We start from the raw sequence: 7,336 nt of genomic DNA on the forward strand, positions 1-7,336 counted from the left end.
GCTGGTGTCTCTGTTTTAAGTCTCTCCATACTTCAGTCCACCATCCATGATACTGCAAAAGTAATTTTTCATAAGTACAGAACTGACTGTGTCACTCCCCTACTATACCAACTCCAGTGGCTTCCTATTGGCTCTGAAATAAAGTATACATTCTTCTTTTTAGCTTTTAAAGACCTATTCTGTTGAGATTAGACAAACAATTTCCCCCTATCATGGGCCATAGTTTCCTTGTCTATCAAATAAGAGTGGGTCAGACTCTATTTAAGGATTCTTGTACAAGCTTGTGATTTCATGACCCACAATGCTCCTTCTCTGATTATCAAACATCAGTTTTCTTCAAATTTATGCTGCCTAGTTTATGCATCGTGGCACTAGGCAATGATACTAAGAGTTTGAAAAATGTTTGCTGAATCACACTGAACTTCAAGGAAGTGTTGGTGAGACAAAACTATCTTGTGTATAGGTTAGTTGTGACTTCAAGACAAAGGCAAAGAATTTGGGATGTTTCCCTTCTCTTAAAATGGTTAAACACTCTAGGGATTATAGAGGGATAATGAAACATCTCAGGTGATGCAAAAGAACTCACAAAATGCAAAAAAAACCTAGGACAGAAATTTTTCACCTTTTTTAAAATTGTGGACCATGTTGGCAGTTCAGTGGAGTATATGGGCCCCTTTTCAGAATGTTTTTAAATGAGTAAAATAAAATACTTAGAATGGCAAAAGAAACCACATTTGCTGAATTAAGATTATTTTTCCCACCAAAGTTCATTGGCTCTATGAAATTGCTCCATAGATGCCCTATGGACATCTTGGGGTCTCTGGACCCCAGGTTGGGAACTCCTGACCTAGAGGAAGGCAGCCAGTACATTGAATGACTTCTCTACGGAGAGTTTATGGGAGGTCATGGAGAAGAATGACCAGAATAACATATTAATATCTTATCTCTCCTTCCCAAGGAGGGTATAAGATTCTTGAGGATCTGTACCTGTACAGATGGATATCCATCTGTGAGGTAAAGAGGAAAGAATCCTGGCAACTAGTAGTGAGATGAATAGAATACAGGACTTGGAATCAGAAATACCTGAGTTCAAATTCCACCCCAGATTCTTATGAGCTAGGTAATCCTTGGCAAGTCATTTAATCTCTATTTCAGTTTCCTCTTTGGTAAAATGGGAATAAAAACATCTACTTTATAGAGTTGTCATGAGAATCAAGTGAATTGACAACTAGAAAGTGCTAGAAAGTGCTTTGCAAACATTAAAATGCTTTCTACTACTACTACTACTACTACTACTACTACTACTACTACTACTACTACTACTACTACTACTGCTGCTGCTGCTGCTGCTGCTGCTGCTGCTGCTGCTGCTGCTTCTGCTACTCCTCCTCCCTTCCTACTACTCTTACCACTGACCCTACTCCTGCTCCTACTATCAGAATGCCTGAATTCAAATCACAGCTTTAGAACTGGTTTAGAACATGGTTACCTGAGTAACCATGAGGAAGTTCATTTCTCTGACCCTAGTTTCCTCATGTAATACCAAGAGATTGGACTGGGTAAGCTCTAAGGTCCCTTCCATCTCTAAGTCTATGCTGCTGTGAGATCATAGGTCCATATGATCTAGCCATTTAGCCATTTAGATCAAGAGTTGTTAAATATGGTTTAATTAACTTTCTAAGGATAATATCTTTTCCATGAATTACAGAGATGAAAATGTCCTGCATCCTGTTCTTGAGGGATGCCACGTCATCATTATAGGGTAGAAACTAGAAAGTTATTCTCCTTGGCTTTGGACTCTGAGCTTAGGATGGATTAACCAAGGAGGAATGGTGAGCAGGAAGGATTGGGAGATGTTGTGTCTCCTTTCTCCTTGATGTAATTTAAAACCAGAGCCAGGGGACTTTTATGGTGCTGTGGCATGAAGTCTGTTTGGTTTACTTAATCATTGAACAAACAAACATCCATTGAACATGATTATGTTCCCAATAGTATATATGGAGATTTGAGGGATGCAGAGAAATGGTAGATGTAGGCCCAGCCCTCCAGGAATCAAAGTCATTGAATGTTAGAGCTAGAAGGTGCCTTAAAGAGTGTTAAGTCAACCACCCCTTAAATTTCACAGATGGTAAAACTGAGGTGAATATGTGGCACAGTGGATGGACTTAACAATCAGGAAGACTTGAGTTCAAATCTTGTCTCAGACTTTTATTAGTTGTGTGATTATGGGTAACCTAACTAACCTCTCCAAGCCTCAGTTTCCTCATTTCAAAAAAATGGGGTGGGGTTGGGCCAGATGGTCTCTAAGGGAACTTCAAGTTATAATTAAAGTAGAATGAATTATTGCCCAATATCACATGGTAAGTTAGCAGCAGCATTGCTTTTAGATGCCACATCTCTCCATTCTAGGGTCTTTCCTGTATATCAGTTTATGGTGTACTTTATCGTGAGATAATACTGATACACCTGAGCTGCTAAAGCGTGTTATTGAAGAAGGAGGTCGTGAGAACTGGATCTCATGACAATGAATCCTCTAATATAATATATGAAAGTAGATTCAATTGATCTGTTTTTCCATCTTTAAACATTTTCTTTATTATTGTGAACCTAATAACCGTTGATAACTTACAAATATTGCAACATACAAAAAGAAAGAGGATTGTGTAAGAAACTGTGAATTTCTGTACAAATTAGCTTTTCAGAAGCACGTATATGTACATAAATATACACAAAATTTAATAAGCTTTTATAAAAATTTCTCTGTGTTCTCTTGTACAGTTTTTTTCACTTCTGTGATTTTAATTTCCTTAATGCTCTTTTTTCTTCACATTATCTGTCACTGTCTATTAACCTACTGACTGCAGACTCCCCTTCCCCCAAAAGGAACCTTCCTTTGCTACAAATATGGATAGTCAAGCAAAAGAAATGACCTTATTGGTCATATTTGGGAAAACATATCTCTGTATATGATTGATGTCAAAGATCCCTGATGCCTCTAATAATCTACATAATCTATGCTATAGTCATGTATGAGATGTAAGAAGATAGGCTAGTTTATACAACCTTCAAAGACAACTCCTGAAAAGCTCATTTTAATGAAAAAGGATACTGGATTTGAAGCCAAAACCCATCAGTTGGCTGTATTTTATTGGGAAAGACACTTTCTTTCACCGGGACTCAGTTTTCTTCTTTGTAATATGAGTGGGTCTGGACTGAATTTTCTCTAAGCGACTCTGCCATCTCCAAATCCTGAGATCTCAAGTCATGCAAGTAAATGAAAAGGAAGCAGTGAAATTACCTCTCTTTACACCCTTCCAGTGTCTCTGAATCCGTCAGCCATCTGATGAGAAACTCTGATCAGCAGTCTGCTTTTGTCCTGAGATATTCCTGTGCCAGTCTATGGCAGAGCTTGATTACTCTCTTTCTTACCTGCTCATGTATTGAAATGGAATTAGGTTCCATGACTCTCAAAGGGTACAGTGATTACTAGAAAAAAGACACCTACCTACTGGGTACTCCCTCTTTTTTGACTCTCTGGCTAGATCTCACAGAGCTGAAAGTGGGAACAGACTGTGGTATCCTTGCCTACCTGAGAGTCTTGGAGTGGAGTCAGCTTTAGGGTATAGTGCTCATGTGTACTATGGATACTTTCTAGATTGAGGTTCAGGATGCTTCTGCAACAAGGGCAATCTCTGTTGTCTCGCTTTACAACCTAGTCATAGTCTTCTTTAATCAGGTTATTTGCTGTCCTCTCTAAGGTCTGTCTCAGAGGAGTGGGTCCCTGAAGCAGAGGGGTTGGGGAAAACTTTGCTAATGGAAGGTAACTCAGATAAGGCTAATGACATTCAGATCTCTATGGGATTGTTCAATGGACATCCCAACTGGAGCCTGGAGGCCAGTAGGAGAGAATCTCTCTCTTTGCCACCTCTTTTTTTCTTCCCTCCATCAGGAACTTAAGTTGTCTTCTAGTATATTTCTCCAGGGGGAAATGCTTAAACTATAATTTTATGCCAGCTTATGAAGGGAGGAAAGTTTGAGTTTTCTCAAGTGAAAAAAATAAGTAAAAAAATTCCAATTAAATCAAAATGATTTAAAGTGTTTCCCAAGTACAAAGAACTGAACCAGGTACTGAAGATACAGGGATAAAATGTAACACAATGGCTCCCCTCAAGGAGCATCTACTCTTTGGAGAGTGGGAGAGTAAGAGATTTACCAAGAGAAGTGTGGTACAGGAGGAAATAATTGCAGCAAGAATATCCAGAGAAAATGCTTGAGAAAAATATGAGGAGGGAAAGGTTGTTTCCACCTGAAAGGATCAGGAAAGGCTCCACTGAGTAGGTAGCACATGATATGGGCCTTCGAAAATGCGAGTTAGTAATAACTGGAGTTCATAGTTATATAGCAGTTTAACGTTTGTAAGGCACTGTAATTTGTTGCCTCATTTAAACATATCAACAACCCTGTGAAGTAGTTGTCATTATTATTTCAGTTTTATAAATGAGGAAATTGTGGCAGAAAGAATTAGGTGACTTGTCAAGAGTTACACAGCTAGGAAGTATCTGAGGCTGGATTTGAACTCAGCTCTTCCTGACTCCATGGCCAGTACTCTATTCATTGGACAACCAAGGTGACTTCCCTAGCACACCAGGTGGCTCAACACGTTCAGTGTAGACAGAGAAAATTGGGTTCTGGAACCCAGAACATCTAGATTTTAGACCTGTGGTGACCCTGCCAATGATAGGGGAGACCTTCTGAAATCACAGATAAGTAGGGAAATGTTGGCCTACCAGCACATCCCTTCATTCCCTGGACAGAATGAATTCATTAGGGTACCAACTTTCCCCATCTTTGTGGTTATAAAGAGTCTAGCTAGGGCAAACAATATTTTAACTATAAAAACTGTTCTTAGAGGCAGATAGTAAATCTTATTAAGTTGTCTCAATGTGCAATTATGGTCATGGGCCACCAAGTTTGGCAGAGAACAAGAAAATATCCTGGAAAGAATGATGGGCTTGAAGCTGGACAATATGGATTCAACTTCTAGCTCTTAGTACCTGTGTGACCACTGGAAATTCATTTAACCTTGCTGTGCCCATTTCCTTATTTGTAAAATAAGGGGGTTGGACAAGATCAGCATTTCTCAAAGTGTGGTCCAGGTCCAATTAGGCAGTCCATCACGTCAAAATGATTTTCATGAAAATACTAAGCTGTTTTGATGTCAAATATGCTAAAATAACAACATCCCCTCTCTTCTTTCTTCACATCTATACCCCAAATAAGCCAAAAATCTTTATGGTCCTCAATAATTTTGAAGAGGTTAAGAGGGATTACATGTTTATAGTAACCCTTTTTGTTCTGGCAAATTATTTGAAATTGAGGGGATGTCCATTAGTCACATTTTCATGTGACTAACATGGAAATATGTTTTACATGTTGGCACATATATAAGCTTTATTAAATTGCCTACAATTTTTGGAAGATGGGAGGGGAGGGAAGGAGAAAAATTTGGAATTCAAAATCTTGTAAAAATGAATGCTAAAAATTGTCTTGACTTGTAATTGGGAAAAACGTTTGATAAATGTTGGTCTAGGTGGTTTCTAAGGTACCTTCCAATTCTATTACTTATAAAGACAACCAATAAGGACAAACTAGAGACCAATGTCATTAAAAATATTGATAGAAAATATTAAACAATATTCTGAAAAATTTAGTATAGTATATTGAAAATTATCCAGTTTGATCAGTTGGCAATCATACCATGAAAACAAATATAATTCACCGTTAAACACCTAGAATAACATACCATATAATAATTAATAATAGTTATCATTTAGATAATACTATAAGATTTGAAAAATGTCTTTCAAATATGGTCTCATTTTTTTCCTGAAGAGTTAGAAGATATTATTATCTCTATTTTATAGATGAGGAAACTGAGAAGATTGATATTAAGTGATTTGCCCAGCATGACACAAGAAGTATCTGAGGCTCGATCTAAATTCAGATTTTCCTGACTCCAGGTCTAAAACTCTTTCCACTGTGCCACAAAGCTATGGATATTTACATAAAGAATAATAAAAAAGAATAAAATAAAAGCATAAAAAATAAAATCAAAAGAATATATAAATAATAAAACCAAGAACGATCTTAGGAAATACAATACTCATTTCTCTTTTCAGAAAGAAAAAATTCTAAGGATGAAAAGCATCCATTTGCAATTAGGAAATGACATATAATGGAGAGGGATCAAAATCTTTCCCACTAAAAGCAGGGATAAGGTATGACTCTCTAATATCATAATAAGATTCTCAGAATCACAAAACTTGAAAGATCACCCATTCCAAGTTCTACTCAGAGATTGTAATATAAGGTCTCACAGGTCTCTTCTAGCTCTAACAAGCAGACTTTAAGGTCTTTTTTTTTTTGCCTTAGGAGTGTATAAGCGCTATAGAATTAAAATTTTTATTTAGATAGACATATTCAGAATAAAATCATCAGACTAAAAATCAGGACAAGTACTTGCATTTTTCTACTGGGTAGATCAAGGAGGAAGGAGGACATGTAATTCCAGAACCTTACCAAAAATTGATGCATGTATGTATGAACCTACACACAAATATACATATGTGCACATACACAGGTGTATTGTCTAAACAATACTTAAGAGTCCCATAATGTACATATATGTGCATGTATGCTTGCATATATCATGACAAAAGTGAAATTCATCATGCCTCAGAACTCAGGTCAGAGAAAATGGTAGTGAAACTTAAGATCCTGCCCCTTCACTTTCCTTTCCAAGAAGTCAACTCTGCAATGAACTATTCTCCAAGTCTACTTTGGGTGATAATTAGCCTCTGACCCATAGATGATATGGAGCACATCTAAATGACTCCTAAATCTCTCCATCCACCCCTCCATCTCCCAGCTCCAGGCGTTCTCTCTGTCTCCCATATCTTGAATCCCCTCCCTCTTCTGCTCTGACTATTGACCTCCCTGGCCTTGTTTAAACCCCAACTAAATTCCCATCTTCTACAGGAAGTGTCTCTCAATTCCCTTTAATTTTAGTGTCTTTCCTCTATTAATTATCTCCTACTTATCCTATATAAAGCTTACTTTGTATGTATTTGTTTTCACATTATATCCCCCATTAGACTGTAATCTCTGTGAGAGCAGGGACTGTCTTTTGCCTCATTTTGTAACTCCATGTTTAGCATCGTGCCTGGCACATAGTGAGGACTTAATAAATACTTATTGTTTGGTTATCTTTCTCCTGATTTTCAACTTCAATTCACCACCTCTTGATAAATATTGCTACCTAGATGTCCTTGAGGCA

Source organism: Notamacropus eugenii, chromosome 2 (genome assembly GCF_028372415.1).
Source record: "Notamacropus eugenii isolate mMacEug1 chromosome 2, mMacEug1.pri_v2, whole genome shotgun sequence".
Taxonomy (NCBI): domain Eukaryota; kingdom Metazoa; phylum Chordata; class Mammalia; order Diprotodontia; family Macropodidae; genus Notamacropus; species Notamacropus eugenii.